Below are 23,242 nucleotides of genomic sequence, written 5' to 3' on the forward strand. Positions count from 1 at the left end.
TAATGTATTTTCTATATCATAATTATCAACAAAATTGGGTATGGTCTTTAGGATATGAATGTGGAATCCATGTTGTTATCATTCTAATTGTAGGCATGATGTGCAGGAGATCAGCCATAATTTATGTTATTGTGGAAAGTCACCAAAGCTTACAAAAAAAGTTGGATGAGTAATATTGGACTCTACAAAGTGGAAGAGGAGACAAATCCATTATTCATTTGCTTGCTAGCTTGTAAACTGGGCCAAAAATATTTGTTTCAGCTGTGTTAACATTTGTCGAGTTCCCCTGGCCATATGCTGTGCAAACAAGCCTTTCCAAGACTTCTTGTCCCAGACAATTGTATTCAAGGAAAGGTGTTTTTCAGTTCCTTAAAATCTTTTCGTTTTTGTTTTTGTTTTTTGAGGAAAGAAGAATTTAAGTGTTCCTAGCAAAGGCAAGCAATCCGTAAAACTCTTTCTAGATTGACTCTGGTAAGGTTGTTCAGGTCAGATCAATCAGTTTGCTGGCTATTTCATTCCCATTGTCCTGAATGTACAATGTGCTAACGGAACAATTATAGTTTCAGCATCAGCAATACTGAAGACAGCACTGCTGGACTATTTTTCAGTGACAATGCATGTCACTGAACTATACGCAGTTGGCTGTTTCCTGATTTGAACCTAGGAACACATATAAGGTTGTTTCCTCTTTAGTTACTAATTTGGTAAAGCCATAATTCCACCTCACCTAACAGCTATCTCTTCCTTCTGATTGCTAAACATTTACTAGTACAGTACACTCACTTTAATGTTTCGTCTAGTCCAACCCCCTGCAGTGCAGGAATCTTTCTCCCAATGTTGGGCTCAAATTCATGACCCTGAGATTAGGAGTCTTATACTCTATGGACTGAGCTATGATTTGCATCCAATGTGTATTAAGTGCTAAGTGTTTTGAGACCAGCAGGTACTAAACAGAAGAATTGTCTGACACATTTAATAAACTATCCTTTATATCTGGTATGCTGCTCTAAAGAACATATTATTAAAAATTATAAACAGCATCAAAGAGAACAATATTATTTTAAACAGTTTGGTCATGGAAAGAGATCTGATAATTTATAGACATGCTAACCATTATCTCTTCCATTAAACTAGCACAGAAGTTTGCTTCAGAGGTATTACTTAATTTTATTTCTGGAAATACAAGTTCAGAGACAAGGCTGTGCTCAAGTCTGCCTGAACTAAATGATGCTCTAAGTGCTGTTTGTGGAAGATGACAGTGTAAAGACTTAATTGTCTGTAACAGGCATCCCACATAAAAGAGTACCTTAAAAGCTGGGAACAGTAAGAGAAAACACATCATAACAGCTGTTCAAAAACCTGAGCAAATAGCATGGTCTTCACCTTGCACCAAAAAATTCCCCATGGAGGTTCCAATCACCCACAAATTTTGGTGCCAGGGCCATTGATTCTGCATGGCACCCATGGTTCCGGGTGCCCACAGTCAGAGACCAAGTTGGCACTCTTGCCTCCAAGTGTTTCTATTTTCTAGGGCAAGCCCCAGATTTACAGAAGCCATTTTCCTGGAATTTCCTGCTTTTCCTTAGGACATCTTTATTTTCATCGGAGAAATATTGGAGGGTATGGTAGGTCGTCCCTGTTTTCATCAGAGAATTGTTGAAGGGTATGGAGATAGTCGACCCCTGAGCCATCTGAAGGCAGTCCTGTATAGGGATGCATTTTAATGTTTCATGTGTTAGTTTGCTTTTAAATGTGTTGGAAGCCGCCTAGGGTGGCTGGGGCAACCTAGTCAGATGGGCGGGGTATAAATAGTAATATTACCATGTATTATGGAACAGGATGTCGGAGAAATGTAGGGGGGGATATGGACCAACATATGGTCCAAACGATGCTATGAAGTAGTTTTCAGCGACTAAAAAAAAAAGTTAGACTAACATTTAAAATGGCAAAAGCTGGGCTGGTAAGTACGCTGAGGTAAACTTAGTCAAGCGCTACCATATCCCGTGCTTGTGTTATTTTATTTTGCTTTATTTTATGAGGAAATCCTTGCCTCAGCTTCCACTCGGGCCGGTGAGCGCGCGCGAGATTAGTTTGAGAGAAAAAAGGGGGCTCGCCAGGCAGTGGCGTAGCGTGGGTTGTCAGCACCCGGGGCAAGGCAAGTAATTTGCGCCCCCTAACCCGTGGATTTTAGAGCTGCGAGTGCAAGCGCGCCCGCCCCCCCCCCAGATGTTGCGCCCGGTGCGTCCGGCCCCCCCTGCACCCCCCACGCTACGCCACTGTCGCCAGGTGTTCCCTACGCGCGCGAGTGCGCGCGCGCTACGGAGAGGTAGCGCTTCGCTCCTGCCCTCAACATCTTGCAGCTCGAGGGCCGCGCCGCTCTGTCTTTCCTCAGCTGCTTTACTGCTACGAAAGGCTCAATTGGCGAAGCGGGATTCCTGGAGTTGGCAGCGAGGGAAAGTCCCGGTTCCACAGCGTGAGGCAGAGAGCAGGCGCGCGCGAGAGAAAACACCCTGCGCCGCCCCTCCCCTTGCTATTCCTTGGCCCGTTGGCGCGCGCGCCAACACACACACACACACGCGGAAGACGCGGCACGTGGGAGGCTCCGAGGAGGCTCTTCTGTTGCTGCCGCCGCCGCTGCTGAGGCGAGCTTGGCGTTCAAGCCGCCGCTGCCAACGCTGAGCTTCGCCAGGAACCCCGCGAGCACGAAGCGAGGAGAGAGCACTGGAAGCGCCGGCAGGGGAGGGCGCGCAGCACGAGGGAGAAGCCTGGCAGCACCGAAGTGAGGCGGCGGCGGCGGGAGGCTCGGTGGTGAGGCGAGCGGGAATCTCCCCTGCCTTGCCTTTCCTCACAGATAAGCCGGCCAGGCGGCGGCGGCGGCGGCAGCTGGTGGATGTGCGCTCTGCGGCGCAATGCTTCGCCGCGCAGGGAGGCGGCAGGATCCGGCTGAGTCCGGCACGCGCTGCTGAGCTGAGGCAGGGTGCCGGCGGAGGGAGAGCGGGGGAGTTCCGTGTATGCCGCACCCGGCCCGGAGAGGATGCCCCGTCCTGCGCGCGCCTGAGGACTTCTCCCGCCGGGACTTGGCGAGGCGAGTGCTGGCCAGGCTTGGCTGCCCCGGCTTCGTCAGCTGCTGTCCGGCGGTGCTGGCTCCACAGCAGGAGGCACCATGATCTCCTAACCGGCTCGGAGGAGTCTGGCTCGCTTTCTCTTTCTTTCCTTTCCCCCTCACCTCCCCCCACCTACCCTCCGTTCCAATGGAATTACCCGCCACCGCCGGCTGGAGTTGGAGCTGCTGAACTCGTGTTTGCTCCAGAGCGCCGGCCAAGAAAGGAGTGCACGTTTTGCTCCGTCCTGGATGCTTTCAGAGGGGATCGGCTGGAGCTGGCAGAGCCTCGAACCACAGGGGTGGGGTGAGTACCTCGCCTTGCATGGGAGGAAGTTGGGGGAGGAGGAGGGATACAAGGCTCTCCCTATTTTCCCCTGAACCCCCTGTAGTAAATGACACACACTCTACAAACGCATACACACAGGTCCTTGTGCATCCATCGTGTTGCTGCTGTCCAGTTGTACTAAGTTTCTTGGGGTTTGCAGTGACTCTCCGCTTGGCACATTCTGGCGTGGTGGGTACCATGAAAGAGAGCAAAAACTGTCTTCCTGCTCTACCAGGCGGTTCCTAAAGCCGTGTGTGTCTGTGTGTGCGTGCGCGTGCTGGAGTGTGTGGCTTCCTATTTGCATTCCAAGAGGGAGAAGCGAGTCTCTCATGAGCACTGATGGGATGTTGTAATTCTCTGTGGCGAACGTCATCCAAAGGCATTTTCCAGCAAGCCTTATTCCCCATTTCTCCCCTTAGAGGAGTTTGTAAACAGTCGTCCTGGGTTTAGATGACAGTATCAACAGCAGAAGTAAAAAGCTACATGTATAGTATGAGTACAACAAGTCCATGGTCTGAAAGAGAGGTCATTGCATTGGTGAGCAAATCAAAACTATCACATCACTACCAGAGTAAGGGAACTCTTGACACAGGTGCCTTTCCCCTTTTTAATTTGAAAAGGCTAATCCAGGTGAACAGATTCAGGCAGTGTTTCTAGTTGCTACCCATCAACAAGTGGATTTTTTTTATTTTTTTTTGACAGATGAGCAAAGAGCTTCCTTTCCAGTAGTGTGCCTGGTTGAGAAGTGTCATAGATTCAGGCTGAATCTTAGCAGAGGCAAATAGAAAAGCGTGACTTGCCTATCTTTTTAGTTGTGCTCATATATGTGCTGTCTATAGATGCCACATTTCTGATGGTGCACTGCTGTGAAACAGAAAACACTCAGTTGAATCTCTTTAATTGTCTTGGAAGGGTGACACAAACTTTGGGGCAGCCAAGCTGCCCTTTAGATTGAAGGGATGGAACTAGATTGCAGACAGGGGGTTTCATAAGTGTATGTGTGTGTGTGTTTTCTTGCTTTCAGAACAATGTTATGCCGCAGCAGTAACCATTCTTGGAAAATAATAGCCTTTCAGTCATAAAATCTCTCAACCATGAATTGTAGAACTCTGAATTGCTGACCCTTTTTTGATAACACACCTAATAATTTTCTGATGTCCTGCTGAAGTTGTAGTTGATCCAAGAAGATTGCATGTGAAATGTAACACCAAGAAAGTGTGTTATAGTCTTTTCTTTATTGTTGTTGGTTTTGTTTTGGTAGAGTAACATAGTAAAGAAGGGGGAAATGATACAAAATACTGATTTGTAAATCAAAATCTCAAAACATTTAGGGCTTAAGTATAAATATGCTCAGGTCAGCTCATTCTATTCTAGCATTTCTGGATTTTTGCTTTGTATTTCAGCCGTTGTCTGTCATTTTAAGGCATGGCAAGATCTATGTTGAATTGTTTTGGTGAAATCATGCCAAGTGGCTTAGAAAGTAGAATGTCAGCACCATACCCAGGCAGCAGAGACGATTATTGGAATAATAGTGGTACTCTTGTGGAGTAAATGATTTGTTTTCTCCAAAAAGTTGTAACAAGTGTAGAAATCTTGTTGCACACTTTCCCTTCAAAGAGTCTTGGCAGTGCTCTGTGAAGGAAGCACCATTCATGCTGGTTTTGTGTTAATTCTTCAGCCCATGACCATTGTATTTGGTTAATAGAGCAATCCTAACCCCTGATTTGTGCTACTGGAGGGCTTAAGAATAAGGTGGGAGTGTTCCTGTGCCATGTTGTGCAAGTAGGGAGGGTGGGCTCTGCCGCCGTGAAGGCTCTCACTGTACCTGCCGGAACTGTGATAGAGCACACACTACTGCCAGTGCTGTTCCGTCATAGCCCCCTGCCCCCCCAACCAAAAGAGCATAACAGGGATTGTGGGGTTGTGGGTGCAGCAGGGCTGCCAATGGATCTGTTGGACCCAAAGCTGACATATTTCTTGGACAAGAGCTGGCATTGCAAAAAATAAAACAACTGCCCCCACTTTCTGACCTGGATGGTGTGAGTGGTAAGGCTTTAGGTTTTCTGCTTTGTTCTTCCCTGATGCTCATGGTCTTTTAACTACTCACTAAGTTTCAGAACTTATACTGCGTTTGTCAACAAAGGATCTTGGCTCTATTTCACAACTTTACACCCTGATGGATCTTTGGATGAAATCATGAGTAAAATACTATTGGCAAGTAAAGTGTTCAGTTGACTTTGAAGTCAAAATGCAAAGGAGTGGTTTATCTTTTTCATTTTTGTAGTAGTGTGGCTGAAGGAGAAGTTGGCTAACTCATCTTTTTTCCTTTTGCCTCAAACACCTATGTTTTCTTCAGGCTCAGTTCTTGAAAAGCCCTTTGCTTTTGGAATGAGGACTTGGGCATTCGTTCACAATTTTAGAAAGCATTATATATTTGATTTAAAATGTGTTGTAGCCCTATCCTTGATTGTTCTAATGTTTACTCAGTATGGTTTATATAAAAATAGTTGTGCATAAGATCACAGCCTTAGACGTTGAAGATACTTATTATTGTAACTGATCACTTTTGTTTTGGCTTCATTGATTATGTATTGTGCATGTTTGCTGTGAACTCCCACTGAATTCAGCTGCATATACTTCTAAATAATTATGTTTAGAATGCAGACATAGTTATAGTTCCAGCGGAACAGTGGTGCCTTCCTGGGTGCAGTGACACATTGCCCATGTAGCAGCATTGATGGGAGGATTTGGAGGAATCCTTACCAATAATCAGACATAGATTGCAGAACTGAATGAATGCTGCAGAAGCATTTTCACTACCCAATCTCCTATCATCTCTTTCCCAAACATTCTGCGACTTTAGGCTGTTGCAATCAGAGTGGCAATAGCACACTCTGTGTCGAAGGCTACTTCTGTTGACATAGCTGAAAAAGTTAAATGTTTAAGCTATCATTGGGTTCACTTGAAGACTGGCTAGTCATAAATGTTTAGGGAAGTTTTTGTGAAATGTTTTCCTTGCCCAGTGCAATGTGGTGTTTATGATATAGTATGGCAAAAAGAAATGGACTAAATTCTGCTTTACATCTGTGAATATTAATCCTCGGCTACGCTTTCCATTATACAAGCAAATGATCATGCCTGAGAGCTGATTCATGCAGCCATTTTTCCCCCCAGGAGGCATGCATACTGAGGCTTTTTTCAATCTCGATTTGGGCATGCTGATTTTGTGCATGTTCGTTTTGATTTGCTGCATCCTGAAATATCTTCTCAGAGGATGTTTAATCACAGCACACTCTGTTTGATCTGGAAAATAATGGTGCTCTCTGAATACTGGCTCAACAAACTAGCTGAGGACACAACTCTTCATCCATTTCTAGCCAAGTTTAAATCCTGTTGGATGCTGGGCAACCTTTAGATGAGTCGTTCTAAAGTAGAGAATGACATACAACAGACAGCAAGCTGTATTGGCAGCAACAAGGTCTTAAATCTCAGAAAAATGATTTAGGCTGCGGTCATATGCCCATGTAATCCAGTGGGATTAAGTGGGATTAAATTCAGTGGGATTTACTTCAGAGTAGACATGTAGATTATTGTGCTGTTACAAATTAACTGATTAGTCAGATACCGCAGAATTTAGGATAGCAGGGGTTGATATTGAGCATATTCAAAACTCATATCCTTAGAATACCAATTAGGACCTAGGAACATTTGGTTGTAAATCCTATAGGAATTTGTTCTCTTTCTTCAGCCTTTCCACTTTTTCTGAGAATATGGGCCTTTAATCACTTCAGTTATGAAAGCTCAAGGTCCATATAGATAATTGAGGTGTGATTGATATATATTGTGTTACAGGACCCATTTAAGTGCTGCATTGTTCCCCAGGCTTTTTGTTTATACATTTTTTTCAGTTTTCTGTTTACACATCATACTGTTTTCATCATACATTACACAATGGTGAGGGTCCCCTCTTTTTTGTGGTTTAGGATGAGAAGAGGCTCTGGCTTGTGGGCTGAATCCTGACATCCCACGCGAGCCATTTTGACTGGGTAGGGCTGCTGACCAGCAAGTCACAAGCTGTCATATTGCTGACAGGTGATCCAGTGTAAAGAAAACCCCAACAATTTTGCAGGAGCCAGTGATGCAAAAGCATTTACAGTTTGGGGTAAAGCAACTAATGAACCGAATTGGCACCTACGTCAGATCTAATTTCGTCCATGGCCTGAAGGATCAGCACTCATAGCTTAGGACAGGCATAGGCAAACCTGGCCCTCCAGTTTTGGGACTACAACTCCCAGCATCCCTAGCTAACAGAACCAGTGTTCAGGGATGGTGGGAGTTGTAGTCCCAAAACATCTGGAGGGCTGAGTTTGCCTGTGCTTGGCTTAGGATATGGAAGAAGGTAAGATGAGGGTCTCTTCCCAGAGGTGGTGCGTAGGTTTTATTGAAATGCCTCATATAGAGATATCTTTTTTTGAACCAGAGTAGGACCCTGGTGAGGCTTCATCTTCAGAGAGATAACAGCTGTGCCTGTGCTTTGGAGTTAGCATGGTTTAATGTGGCTTGTGTGAGGGGCTACAGCTGAAGGTTTTTTGCTGCTAATTCTGGACAGGTGGTTGTATTTTATTGTTCAGCTCTATTAATGTGCTTTGTGAGTAGGCTGTTTAATATTTAGTGCAATTTTGAATTCATTGGAATGAGAGGCTTTTGATGGCTTGATTGTTGGACTTATTTAAACTTTACTGAATTGTTCAAAATGAAGTGCTAGAAATGAGATTTTATCTTTTTGCTCCATACTGCATTCTTATTAATGTATTACTTTGCTGTGTGTCTAGATTCAGTCTCAGTATTTTATTTTATTTTGCTGAGCTTTAGTATGAATTGTTAGTGGATTGTCTAGCCTTAGTGTTGTTGGCATGTCTGTCTTTTTCAAAAGACAATGGAGTGCATCTGGGGTGTTCGTGGAGTCAAACCGCTGCATTAGCAGCACTGAAGTGACCTTCCTGAGGTGCAAGTCTGGGCAGTGTGTATGGAGGTCCTGGGCTGCCCAGATGACAAGACCTGCCAACCCCCAGCCTTGCTGATATGGTCCAAAGGAAATCAGAGCAATACATTTGGCACTAGCATGGCTACAGGAGTCACCACAAGGAGCCACCCAACCATCTTAGGGAATCTACTCCAGATTTGTGTAGGTTTTACTCCTTGCCTTAGTGTAACACTGAATTTATTAACATGAAATGTTTTCATGCATCTGTTGAAATATTGGTCCGATGTTGATATTTTGCCAATATATTTTGAAGTGTTAATGAATGGTATTGGAATGTTGCTCTTATAATTTACCAGGAGTTGCTTTGGGTGTGATTTACCAAGAAAAGTTGGCATACAAATAAACTTTGTATCTAATATGTCAATTGATTTTTAAAATGTAACACAACAACATTCAACAGACATATTCTCAGTTCTATCTTCTCCATTTTGGTTTTCATATGTTAATGACTTGAACTTCAGATTTGGGACTGAAAGAATACATTCTCATTTTGCTCATGGATCAACCATATTTCCAAATAGTATACTAGTGCATTTTGGAAAACAAAGGAAAGAGATAACTTGAAAATTGTCCACATGTCATGCTTTTTTCAGAACATCCTGGATCTATACTCAGAGGCCCCTACGAAAAACCCACACCTAATGATTTTGATTGTTATTTATGTGATTGTTTTTACAATCAATTTCAATTTTTTAAATTATCTCAAAATGTTTAGTGTAGGTGGGTGGGATTCACCTGTCCACCCTCATCAGTAGAAGTCCTGTGCAAGGACTTCCACCTGTGCAATGGGGCTTTCCCCATCTCCTCCCCCCAGCACCCCCTTGGTTCACAATGGTGGTGTCAGGTATTGTATCATCTGAAAAACAAGAATTCTTGCATAGACAGAATGATTGAAAGAGTGTTACTTTCCTTATTTGAAGGGATAAAGTTGACTATGAAAGCTTACAAAGTTATCTGCAATAACTAGTGGGAAGGAAGTGTTGCTTCGCTATAACTTAGGGATACATATAAAATACTGTAGCTCATCTTAAGAGTTGCTGCAAAGGGAATCCCTGTTCTGGACCTTGTGGTAAGTAGAAATCCATTTGCTCTCCACCACAAGAATGAGTTTCAAAGCTTTACTGGAAATAGTCTTAAAATAGTTACTTTGAAATTAATTACTTTTTAAATTAATTTTAATTCTTTATTTATTTGTAACACATTGCTGTTTATAACAAACAAGCAATGTGATTCAGACTTCTTTTTAGTCCTTAACACAGGTCAATAAACTTTCCTTTCTCCAGCTCCAGAGGGAGATCCTAAGCAACTTGCTTGTTCATCATCACTGAGCTTTAAGGGCTGACTTAGAGCTAGGTTCTCAGGTTTCACCTTCCAGAAGAGAGAACTGTTTGGGTTTCTGGGATAAGTCATCAATTAGCATATTCCAGCCTCTCCTTGCTGCATTTACCTAGAGACAGTTTGCCTAATGCAAACCGCTTTGCATAACATTTTAAATGCAATGCATTCAAACATTGCATTTTTTGTATATTAAACATAAATTTAACAGCTCAGTGGTACAACTCACATTTTGCATGTAAGAGGTTTGGGGTATCTGATTACAGTAGCTACTTTGATAACAGGATATTTGATTAGATGGGCTTCTGGCATGATCCAACAGGGTTCTTATATTCTTAAGACTGCAAATTGCTCAATTTCCATTATAGAGGTTATTCTTGTGACTTCGTGGTTTTTTCATGTTTGTCAATTCAGGAAGTTCAATAATTATTCTCTATAATATTTAATTGATAGTATGTTGTACTTTGACTTGTGTAGAAATGCCTCGTGAGCCATGGGCTTGCTTGGAAGTCTTGATTCTCCCAAACCATGAAGTATCGTCGTGCTTCTTTTTCCCCTGAGTGGTTGCACTTTCTGCTCCCTGTTGAGCAATAGCCATAGTTTACCTTCAGTCCAAATTGGCAGGCTGCATTTAGTGCTTACCCTCCTAACCAGAAATGGAAACCATGGCTTGATTTTTTTTAAAAAAAAATCTTTGTTGAAGGGCAAGTTCTTTTCACAGTCTGCCAAGCGAGGCAAACTGTGGCTAATATTAAACTGGAAATGGGGAGGAAAGTCATGGGTAGAATGAGAGTGCATATAGTTTGGAGGATCAGCCTCTGCCCGTCACATGATCAAGACTAAATTGTTTGTGTACTAAAATGCTAAGTGACTGGGTGCACTTTCTGTAGAAGAAAAGTTCCTCCTTCATCATAATCAACTTATTGTGACTGCTGGGAGGAATGTGTATGTCACTAGTTCTTATATGCCATGGGTAGCTGGTAACAAAACCCTGAAAAGACAGCAAGCTTTAACAGGGCTCAGTTTTAAGATGAAAAACACTTATTCTAGCATTATTAAAATAGTAACTGACAAGCTGTCTTGTGTCCCCCACCTCACCCCGAAAGTTATTGACATGTTACTTTAGGCAGTATTGATGGCAAACTTTGATTTATGAGGAAATTGAAAATGGTTAAATTCTTATTTTAGGAATAAATAGAAATGCTTGACATCGCTACTCTTGCAGGCTCAAAGTAACTAGCAAATAATACATTATTTTTATTGTGATAACTGACATTTGGAAACTCTTGCAGTCTAAACCTTTTGTGGTTCATTTAAATGTTGAAAAAATGTTAAGATGGTCAGTTTTAACATTACAATGGTAGAGAGGTCATGTCCAAGTACATGTCTGATGGCACGGGGCAGTGTTTCTCAACTTTTAAAAACCCATGCCCCCTTTTAGCAAACAAAAAATCCCATGCCCCCCCCAATTATTTTATTTGACTTTCCAAACAGACTTTCCAAACAGACTTTATTTGACTTTAAATTATATATAAAAATTGGGTGTAATAATAAAAATGAATCAAAGTGCTCAATGGCTTTGAGGGCGAAGGTCATTTTTTCCCTAGAGCTGCCAAATTATAGGAACACTACTTTGATCCCAGGGACCCGGGTGGCGCTGTGGTCTAAACCACTGAGCCTCTTGGGCTTGTTGATCAGAAGGTTGGCAGTTCGAATCCCCGCAACAGGGTGAGCTCCCATTGCTTGGTCCCAGTTCCTGCCAACCTAGCAGTTCGAAAGCACACCAAAAAGTGCAAGTAGATAAATAGGTACTGCTCCAGCGGGAAGGTAAACAGCGTTTCTGTGCGCCGCTCTGGTTTCACCAGAAGCGGCTTAGTCATGCTGGCCACATGACCCGGAAAAACTCTGCGGACAAACGCCAGCGAGATGAGTGCCGCAACCCTGGAGTCGTCTGCGACTGGACTAACTCTCAGGGGTCCTTTACCTTTACCTTTTACTTTGATCCCAGCCCGCCAACTCACTGGCATGCCCCAGAGTGACAAAGTCAAGAGGCTCATAACTACAAGTGTTGTGTTCCGATGGAAAAACAGGGCCCAACTGTCTGTGGAATTATAATATGCCACCAAAGGCTGAGTGGAGCCCAAGACCGGCTTTTTAGTGTTGGCTGCAGAAGAAGGAACACAGGTTAAGTGGAAAGGAACAAAAATGTGGCAATCTTTTGCTGTGATTTTGCTTTGTAAGTTAATGAAAGTGAATACAAATAAATGAAAGTGGTATTTTAAATTTTTATAGAAAATTGAATGTGTTCTAAGGGGAAGGTAGAAGTCAAGCTCTTCTCAAAATGTCAAGGAATCCTTATCACAATAACTGTCGATTTCACTCTGCTTTTCATCTTCACCCCCCCCCCCCGAACTAGGGCAAACACACAATGTTTGATAAAGATTGTGCAGCAGTTGAAAATATTTTTAATTCCCTTCATAAGTAATAATGGAACACACAATACTTTTCTCTACTTCTTTTCAAACTCCACATTCCTTAAATAAAAGTGCAAAATTTGTTCATAGGTTTGCTGCTGTTGTTAAAGAAATGCCCTTTGCATATTTGATACTCCCTTGTTAGAAGCAAACAGCTATCATATCCAACTGATTATAATGGCAAGAGACACACCACCATAATGGGTTGGGTTTATTCACTGCTGGATAATGAAATAATGAGAGTTAAAATTATGGCTGTTGAGGGCTGCAGCCACTGCTGTTTGAAGCACAGTGGAATGTATAGGATGAATAGGCATTCCTGTAAACTTTGTTTGGCTAAGAGTTAATTAAAAGAGAAATGCTTTGAGCTGTGGACTCGTTTCCTGATAAAAAGCATTTCATAAAACTCTGTCCCACTCCAATAATTTCTGAAGTCTTTGAAAGACATGCATGGGAAAATGTTTTTCATTCAAGCTTTTCAATTGAGGCTTGCTACCAAAAATAAGACTTAAAGCTTCATTCTGAAAACTGTAGCCTTTATATGTACAGTAAAAAAAAAAAATTGTGACAACACTTCATACAGTAGGAAAATCTGTAAAACCAGGTATGAAAGGCTTTGCCTAATTCGGAAAATAAGGTACAAGGGATTTCAAAGTTGGCTTTTCTGTGTGATATTGAAGTGAAATCAGCTCCTTGCATATTCAGTCCTCTGGTGAAATTCAAGTCTGTGCAAAGCTGCAGTGTGTCACTTAAACCTTGTTTTCCTGGTCCAAGTTGTGTTTTAGGACAGGCCACTAGGATTGGAATGAAATTCTCATCCTTGTTAACATTGTCAGGGCTTGGAGAAGATTTAGCTCCAAGGTTAGTCATATAGCATGGTCTCATGGTAAAGATCAATGTGGAAAAATGTGTATCCAGCTGGAAAGTCAAAACTTTCTTTTGAATATAAAATAAGATGATTAATATGGACCATATTGCAGGAATGATACAGGAATGACCATTATCTAATCTCATTTATATATCTCTGCAATCAAGCTATGACTGTCTGAGCTAAACTGTGCACTCTTTTATGCAAAAGTTTATGTAGACGTTTAAATGATATTGTTAATTGCAATATTGTAGGACATTGAAATGGATGTGCAACATATGTATTTAATGATAGAGTGCCATGAGATTCTCTCATCAGGAAACCACATTGTTAATTGTAAAGCACAATGTTTGCATGAGAAAACAATCTCTTCATAAATTTGAAGACACAGATGTGCACCATAAATTGACCTTTCAAGGGCCTAGTGAACATTTGGCTGTTGCAATCTTCTCTGCTATTCAGGTTCATTGGTAAAGGCTTGGGACTAGAGTAATTAATTGCCACAGAATTATGTTTGTTGAAGATGTGATTGCAAGTCCTGGTACCACCTGCTATGTGTATTACATAATTTCCCACCCCACACATGGTTTTTATTCATTTCATTTTATTAGATATTAAAAATCAGTGAGATTACTTTGAGAGTCATCTGCCCAAACTAGTCTTTCTCTTATATCTTATTAATGAGAATCAGGGCCAATATCAGCAATGTGGCATGAAGCCCCACATGCTGTTACAAGCTTTAATTTTACACATAGCCTAAACCTCAAAGTGATTTTGCCTTCGTTTCATGTTAGAAATAACAAGCTTTTTGAGAATCTCTTTCTCCTCTCTTCTGGAAAAAAAAGATACTTCTGAAATAAAAACCACTGACATCTAATGATATCATCATAGCTTAGAAGGAATGTGTATCTTGGAGGCTTTAGTGGAAATTAGCAGAGGAAGGGAGAAATAATTTAAAGCAACACTGTCACTTATACTATGTTTCTACCTGGTGACCTGGTGCTTTCATTTCTGTGAGAAAATTAAAATACATGCTTTGTATTAATATGTTGTGTGTGTTGCTTTGAGGGGAGAAACAGAATTCCTTAATTTCAAAAAGTATTGTACCGATTGCTTGAAAATAAGGCAGTTGTGAAGAATTTGCATCAGATAGACTCTGGCTTGGACCCCGACTGGGCTTCCACTGACAGGAGTACTCCTTTCCCAATTTTGAATCAATCAGTTGTTCCATATCCAGTTCTAACTGTAGCTCCTTGTCCCACACAGAGATTTCTCAGGAGACAGATGAGGTGATCAGGCACTCCCATTTCTTTAAGAACTTGTCATAGTTTGCTGTGGTCGACACAGTCAAAGGCTTTTGCATAGTCAATGAAGCAGAAGTAGATGTCTTTCTGGAACACTCTAGCTTTCTCCATAATCCAGCGCATGTTTGCAATTAGGTCTCTGGTTCCTCTGCCCCTTTGAAATCCAGCTTGCACAATACAACTACAATAACAAACACTACTCACATAAAAAACAAACTTCTCAGTAGTCAACTATAAGTGACAATCAACCAGTACATATGATGTTCTCACAAAATAGTGGTGGATAGAATAAATATAGTCTATTGATAAAGGCTGTGAATAGTCATAAGCATTCTAATGAAAATAACTACTGAAAGTAGCTAGATTTAGCTGAAAAGTTTTCTTCAGTGACATTTCTTAACATTCAGAATGACTACATCAAAATAAATCCAGAAGCTGTAGTTGTTCAGACTTATTTTTGTTAAATTGCATAGTGTTTTAAATCATACTTCTAAGATTGCTTTTCCTTGTCCTGTATTCTTCCTTAATTAAAAAAACACCCCTTAATCCTTCTGACTGAAAATGGCATTTACCATATATTGCAAAAAAATAAATCTAAAACCCTCCTCCACTCAGACAAGTAGATCTGCATATACTCTGGTGTGGTTTAGATAATCACCTAACAAGCAAATATCTGTTCAAAAACAGAATGATTCAATTTAAAATAACCTGTAAGCTTGTCCCGTATATAGATAAATGAATTAATGTTCATAAAAAGCCAGTTTTTCATTATAAAAGGAGCACACCATATAATACAAAAAAATGCAGTGATCTTCTGTGCAAGCCAAGGGAGCCTCTCATTTCAGCCTGTGAACAAAGCCTGCTTCTCTCTGGTTCTGAGAAGAGCAATGACCATCTGTCCTGGGCAGGGAGGGGAAACTGATGTTAGGGACTCTGCTCATCACAGCTGCTTCCCCAAGTCTTGTCCTCATAGCCTTGAGGATAAATCTTTGCGCTTACATAAGGTGATAGTTAAACAAGGATTTTGATTTGCATATCAAGCAATATCATTCTGTGTTGTCTGAATTCCACACTTTTCAGAAATTGGTTCAAAGAGATTTGAATGCTGCCTTTGGCACTTTTCATGTAAATGTGACTTGAAGCAAGGTTCTATTAACTAATTGTTGGCAGTTTGGCGGAAGTAGGTCACTGGACTTCTTGATTCTTGGATTCTAATCTATTGCTTTTTTTAAAAAAACTGCGGCACAAACTGAATACATTATATGTGCCAGTTGGTGGAAAGTATCACCAATTGCCTCAGGTCTCCCTCGGTTTCATTCCACTTGTATAAATAAAGAAAGCATTGCACTGGTTTTTCACGCAGCAGGGCTGATATTGGCAGTGGCACCTTGTTAAAATGAAGGACTGTCTATCTTATTACAGATAATGCGAGACAAACTACATTTTCTGCTTTCTGACAATACACTCTGCAGAAGATAAGGCCCTGAGAGAGTTATGTGTGAGCTTACAGTCCCTTTAATGCTGCCTCTCGAAAACTGCAATATTTTAAAGAGTATTTTTGTTTGGAAAGGAGGGAATTGGAAAATGGACCTGCAATAGGAGAGTTATTTCATATGATAAACATGCCAAGCAGAGAAGAAAGTTCAGTGAAATCTGTGTTCATAGGGAACAATATCGTCAAAGTGATTTGCACTATGAGGATCTTTAAGAATTTCTACCTTTAATTTAGTACAGAAGCATCTCTTTTACTGGAGCATTGTTACTTTTTCAGATGGCTGTTGCAAAGCTTTCTTTTTCTTTTATAGTAAACTGGCAGTAGCCACATGAGCCAGTTAGTCGAAAGATGACCCCAGCTGTGACTGCCCAGAGGAAGATACACCATCCCCTGAAGCATCCTTTATGACACAAAAATAAAACTTCATTATACAGAAACAACTTTGCTGGGGAAGCGACTCCAAGGGGCTCAGAAGGATGGCTTCACATGTTCCTTTTTCATAGAATCATAGAATTAGAAGAGATCTCGAGGGTCATCTAGTCCAATCCCCTGCAATGCAGGAATATGCAGTTGGCCTGTTTGGGTTAGAACCATCAGCCATGATGTTATCAGCACCACACTCTAAACAACTGAGCTAACTGCTAACTGAATTTCCCAAGTGATTAGTTTGGGAATTAGCACTGCTCAGGCAAACAGCAATACAGCCAAGAGCATGGGTCGGCAAACTAAGGCCCACGGGCCAGATCAGGCTCAATTGCCCTCTAAATCTGGCCCACGTAGATCCGGGAATCGCCGCATGGATCACCAGCACGTGTATCGCCAGAGCACACGTTCTTTCCCTCTCCCTCACACAGCGGCGGCGGCACCTCATCCTTCCCTCCCTCCCTCCCTCCCGGCTTCTTCCCATCCTGCCTAGAGGAAGGAGGGGTCTGGGCTTTGTTGTTGCCAGCCCCTCTCCAGGGCCCTTTCACTTCGCTCATCATCCCGCTGCCACCGCCACCAGCCCCTGCTGCTTGCAAGACACAGGAGCCGTGGTGGCTGAGTGCCCCTCTCGAGCGGCCACCATTTAAAGAAAGCAGCCCCTCTCCGGAGCCCTTTCGCATGCCGCTCATCAGCCCTCCGTCGCCGTTCATTCCCTCCCCAAAAAATATGGTCCACCCCCCCACAAGGTCTGAGGGACAGTGGACCGGCCCCCTGCTGAAAAGAATTTGAGGACCAAGAGTCAGGCTGTCCACCTCAGCTGGTAGCACCTCTTCCGCTTGTGCTTTGAGTGAGGTTTGATGCCTGATTCTGCTGCTGCTGTTCCACCCTGCTCCTGAAACACCCCAGACTGAAGATTTGCCCTGCCTTCCTATGCACTCCTTTAAAAGGGCTTATTCTGCTATCACCTCAAGGGCAGAGGTTCTCTTTTTACTCTTTTCCTGCAGGCAATGAATTATTTTGTTACAGAGGTGTTTTTGTTAGGTTCCTATTGTGAAACAGTTTTGTACTTTATTGTCTTCTGTAGAGGGATAGTATGGATAGTAATGTATTGTTGATGTTAATGTATTTGTTTTGTTGCTTTTGTTAAGTGCCTTGAACATCAGAAAGTAGCATAGGAATAAAGTGACTGACGGGCCAAAACTAGCAATAGACCAGATTCAGCTTGTGGGCTGCCAGGTGACCACTGCTGCTTTAAAATATTTTAAAATATCCAGTGTGCTTTACACCTGTCCTTTTCTTCCTTGTTTATTTAGAAACTCACCGTTTCTCAGGTCAGCAGCCTTGTAATTTCCTCTTTTATAATTGTGGCACAAGCTGTCCAAATAGCATCTTACCTTATAACTTAAGTTTTGCTATTGCTAGTTGGATTATTATTATTGATGCCGGCTCAGATTGTGTTCCCTCTTGATTTACATATCAACAGGAAATCTGAATAATGTTTGGGTTGAAGAATGTGTATATGTTTAGTAACTTGAAGAAGCCACTTTGAAGGAAATGTGAGAGGAGGCCTCACATATGCTGAATCCCAAGGACATGTTTTCTTTATTCCGTTGTGCACAATATAGGCTATAGTTGATTGGAAACACTTTTTTGTTTCCTAGTTTGCTTTATTGCTTTTTTGTGTAGATCTGGAGGGGTGATCTTGATGAAATACGTCTGTTTTTCAAAACAAAGAACCTCATGTTGAGATTGAAATCTTCTTCCTGTTTCTAAGCATACCTTCATCATCTTGAGATGTTAGCTTAGGAGTTGTCCTATTCAATTAATTTTTCTGGAGGTTTAAATTAGTAAATCAAGCATGGGCGTAGCCAGGATTTTTGCTGGGAAGGGGCATAACTTTTGTTGCAGGGGGGGGGCAGAACTGAGCTATCTGTGATGCAATTGGTCAGTTAGTTAAGTATATTTATTTATTTACTTGATTGGGGGCAGGGGGAACCAGTGGCGTAGCGTGGGTTGTCAGCACCCGGGGCAAGACAAGTAATTTGCGCCCCCTAACCCGTGGATTTGCATCCCCTAACCCTAACCCCCAGATGTTGCGCCCGGTGCGGCCAGCCCCCCTGCACCCCCCACGCTACGCCACTGGGGGGAACTCTGGCTATGCCCATGAAGTCAAGGAGAGAAGTAAAAAGTGGGGGGGGGGGGAGAGAAAGAAGTTGTCACTTCCACTGCTGTACATCATGTAACAAAGGTGAACCACAGCTCTGCTGCAGAGCTAGGTTAAACCCAAGACACAGAAGGGCTGTGTCTAGGAATCCACAGTGTCGAGGAGGGCACAGGGAATTAATTCCCCGCTGAAGAAACTACTTTAGAAGTCACTTATATTTGGTTACCTACCCCATCTTATATCCTTCCCAGGAATATTGTGTAAAGTATGGAGAGCAGGGGCCCATTTGCAGATTTCTCCAGGAGTTCTTGTCCAGGGGATTAACTGAAGCTCAAATCGAAACTGCTGCGAAAACTTCGTACAGTGGTACCTCGGGTTGCAAACTTAATTCGTCCCAGAAGTCTGTTCTTAACCCGAAATTGTTCTTAACCTGAGACGCGCTTTCGCTAATGGGGCCTTCTGCTGCCTCCACACTGGCGCCACTTTTGCTGCGCGCCACACTGGCGTGTGATTTCCTTTTGCAACCTGGAGCAAAGTTTGCAACCTGGAGCAACTACTTCCAGGTTAGCAGAGTTTGTAACCTGAATTGTTTGTAACCTGAAGTGTTTGTAACCCGAGGTACCACTGTATTGGGCTTGAGTTTGCTGCTGACTGGGTGAAATTTTATGTTTTGGCTGAATTCTGTTGGGATAAATTTGATTTAGCCATCTACCCAGAGTGGTAGTTGTGGTGCATTCTGAAAGTTTATAAATATATTAAGATGGTGATAGCCTGTGAACTTGATGGGAGCTTGTGGACTCTCCTTCCTTGGAAGTTTTTAAGCAGAGGTTGGATGGTCATCTGTCATGGATGCTTTAGCTGAGATTCCTGCATTGCAGGGGATTGGACTAGAGGAGTCTTGGGGTCCCGTCCAACTCTACAATTCTATGATTTAAATTGGCATTCATTGCAAGCCTATTTGTCTTATATGTGGGATGTAAATGAGTCATCTGGATATTTTTAAATACATTCACAGGACACTCTATTAAACAATTGTTCTTGAAGCCAGGAAAAATTCCCTGGTATATAATTCCCTGGTATATAATTTAAAGAATAGGATGAGCACATCCTTAGATTATTTCCCATTGATGTTATTTTTATTTGTGTTTATTGCTTTTCTCTGATTCTTTCTGTTAGGCCAACTCTGGCTATTCCCCAGTCATTCCTTTCCCATCTTTGTGCTCATGGGAACATACTTAAAAAAAGAGTTTGTTTAATTTTGGATATTTTTGTTAGTGTTGCATCAGTGTTCTGATAGCTTTTTGAGATAGCAGCAAATACAGATGGGTCTTTAACATCAAGATTCAGATCAAACGCATCATATTAGAGAAATCATGAAGGATGTCACATTGTTTCTGTTTCTTTGTGCTTGTTGATGTACATTCCTGGAGAATGAATTCCTGTGGAGTTGCATGTTAATAAAGTGATGTCTTTATCATTTTTTATGATTATGATCAGTTTATTAAGTAATGGAGGACACCTGGCTTGCCAGTAGCACATTGAAAAAGGATCTAGGGGTCTTAGTGGACCACAAACTTAACGTGAGTCAATAGTGTGATGCAGCAGCAAAGAAAGCTAATGCTATTTTAGTCTGCATCAAAAGAAGTATAGTGCCCCAATCAAGGGAAGTAATAGTACTGCTTTATTCTGCCTTCATCATACCACACCTGGAGTACTGGGTCCAGTTCTGGGTGCCACAGTTTAAGAAGGATATTGACAAGCTGGATCTGGATGATTGAGGTTCCGGAAACTTAGCCTTATGAGGAATGGTTGAAGGAGCTGGATAAGTTTAGCCTGGAGAAGAGGAGACTGAGAGGAGATATGATAACCATCTTCAAATATCTAAAGGGCTGTCACATGGAATATGAAGCAAGCTTGTTTTCTCGTGCTCTAGAGAGTAGGACTCAAACCAATGGATTCAAGTTACAAGAAAGAAGATTCTGACTAAACATCAGGAAGAACTTTCTGACAGGAATAACTGTTAGACAGTGGAACAGACTCCCATGAGAGGGGGTGGACTCTCCTCCCTTGGAGGTTTTTAATCTCAGGTCGGATGGCCATCTGCCATGTATGATCTAGTTGAGTTTCCTGCATTGCAGGGGGTAGGACTAGATGACCCCTGGGACCCCTTCCAACTCTACAATTCTATGATTCTATGGATTGGCAGGTGCCAACAGTGGGCATGGATGGCAGAGGTGGGTGATGGGACAACTCCAGATAACGTTGATAGCTGAGCAGTTCTAGATGAGGGAGCCTTAGAATACACCTGGGGCTTCATGACAATGAACTAGTCATGCTGTGTGCTGATGCTGGGTCTGACTCTGATCTCTGTGATGTTTCATGTGCATTTTCTGTTGCAGCAGACTGACAAGTCAGGTGATAATTACTTTATTTGAATTGAACCAGCATAGTTACAAATTATTCAAAACATCTGTAGGATATAATTAGCATATAAGTGATTTTTTAAAAAATGCCCTGGATATTTGATAAAACATTGTGACAAGCTGTCAGTGAATTGTACGTCACTTATAATCTAGAAGTGTGATGAGCTGCTACCTTTACGTTCATTTCAATCACTTCTGATTCATCGTCAGCCCTCATGAACTTTAATATTTTTCAGGATATAGTTTATGAACTGTCCTGTTATCACCATTCAGTTATTGCCAGTCTACAGTATTGGATTTTATATTTCCATACTCCATTGAGTCTGCCATGCTAGGTAACGGTTTGTTCATGTGACATATCAAAAAGATTCTTATTGTCCCAGCTTAAGCCAGCAGGGGGTGATTTGTGTTTGAAGTGGGCACCTACCATTACAGTGTAACCTTCATTTTAATGTTGATGCTGAGATGTTTCACCTGCTAGAGAGCCTGTGAGCTTCTTAATCTCTTCACCTTCCTCAGCTATCAGGATCAATCCACATACCCTTCTTTTCTACCAGGCAATTTCCCCCCAGACAAGGCAAATGGTTTGATTAATGGCAGTTCTGAATGCTTTTCTCCTTCCTTGCTCCTCCTGAGAACTCAATTAAAATTATGTTGTTCTACTCTGTTTAAACAGAATGTGTAACCAGCTGAACCACCTAGCTTGTGGGTTCGTCAGATGTAGGAAGATACTGCATTAGTTTCCTAGGACCTCCATACACACCAGCTCAGAGAGGTTACTTTGGTGCCGCTAACACAGCAAAAACGATGGAGGATGCAGCAGTTTTGAGATACAGTTCTCTGCAGCCACAGCAGGTGCTGTGATTCTCTAGTGGTTTGACTTCACTCCTGGAGCCACACTGCATTGTCTATCAGGACAGACAGATGCCATCAAAAAATAAATAAATGCTAGCCCTTCTGTCAGGGACGCGGGTGGTGCTGTGGGTAAAACCTCAGCACCTAGGACTTGCCGATCGCATGGTCGGCAGTTTAAATCCCTGCGGCGGGGTGCGCTCCCGCTGCTCGGTCCCAGCGCCTGCCAACCTAGCAGTTCGAAAGCACCCCCGGGTGCAAGTAGATAAATAGGGACCGCTTACTAGCGGGAAGGTAAACGGTGTTTCCGTGTGCGGCTCTGGCTCGCCAGAGTAGCTTCGTCACGCTGGCCACGTGACCCGGAAGTGTCTGCGGACAGCGCTGGCTCCCGGCCTATAGAGTGAGATGAGCGCACAACCCTAGAGTCTGTCAAGACTGGCCCGTACGGGCAGGGGTACCTTTACCTTTACCTTTACTAGCCCTTCTGTCACATTTTCTACTGTCCCTTTCACACTGCAGAAGCGGTTGCATCATGGAATGGTGGCTTTTTGACCTATATAGTAGCATGTCACATCATTCACACCTGTGGGCACTGCAGAGCACAGCAATGAATGTCATTTGACAATGTCACTACTTGCGTACCCTTTCTGCACATGTGTGCTTCTCTTCCACCAAGAAAACAGCAGGAAACAATTACTGTATTTTTCCATGTATAAGACTAGGTTCTTTTTAACCAAAAAATAAGGTTTAAAATTGGGGCTCGTCTTATACATGGATAGTGCTAAGGGGGGGTTCTTTATTTGGAGTCCCCCAAAATAGGGGGTGTCTTTTACATGGGGACGTCTTATACATGGAAAAATACAGTATATGCCACTATACTACCCAAAGTTCATCACTTTACTCCAGCAATTTTCCTGGTGAAGGGGACTGCAAACAGATTTTTTTTTTTCAAGTAACCTGGAAATGAGCATGAAAGAGGTGCTTTATTCCGTTAGTTTTCTGGAAGTGACTTGGATGTCATGTGAAATCTCATATTCAGTGTGGAAGCAGCAGCGAAATGGGATAAATTGATGTGTGAACGCAGCCTATGCCATCAAGGATCTTCTTGGTTCTGTATTCCAAAGAGCTGAAGCTATATGACCACTTCTGTCACTGAAGAGACTCTACAAGGAGGGACTATCAGTGTAGAGGCAACCATTTGCTAAGTGGTTATGAACTGGTAAGCCAGTGGTTATAACTGCTAAGGCAGACATCTCTGTAGTCCTACCAGGGGATGTGGAAAATCTTGTCTCACACAGCACCCTAATACAGAATGATGTAAGATTCTCACCATCACTTGAAAGGAAAATACACATGACCAGTCTGTCATATCTATTGTAGTGAGTTTCCACAAGTAAACTACCAGCTTTGTTCGCCACCAGATGATTTGTTC

General features: G+C 42.4%; 1 protein-coding gene across 1 annotated transcript in view; it reads left to right on the forward strand.

Annotated features, from left to right (window-relative positions):
- The first annotated feature begins 2,657 nt into the window (after positions 1-2,657).
- SGCD (sarcoglycan delta) overlaps positions 2,658-23,242 on the forward strand; it is a 398,371-nt gene continuing 377,786 nt past the window's right edge. The window contains exon 1 of the mRNA XM_083488523.1: positions 2,658-3,407. The gene's annotated coding sequence lies outside the window, so the exon portion shown is untranslated. The remainder of the gene's footprint in view (positions 3,408-23,242) is intronic.

This window comes from Podarcis liolepis, assembly GCF_965112155.1.
Source record: "Podarcis liolepis genome assembly, chromosome: 2".
NCBI lineage: Eukaryota > Metazoa > Chordata > Lepidosauria > Squamata > Lacertidae > Podarcis > Podarcis liolepis.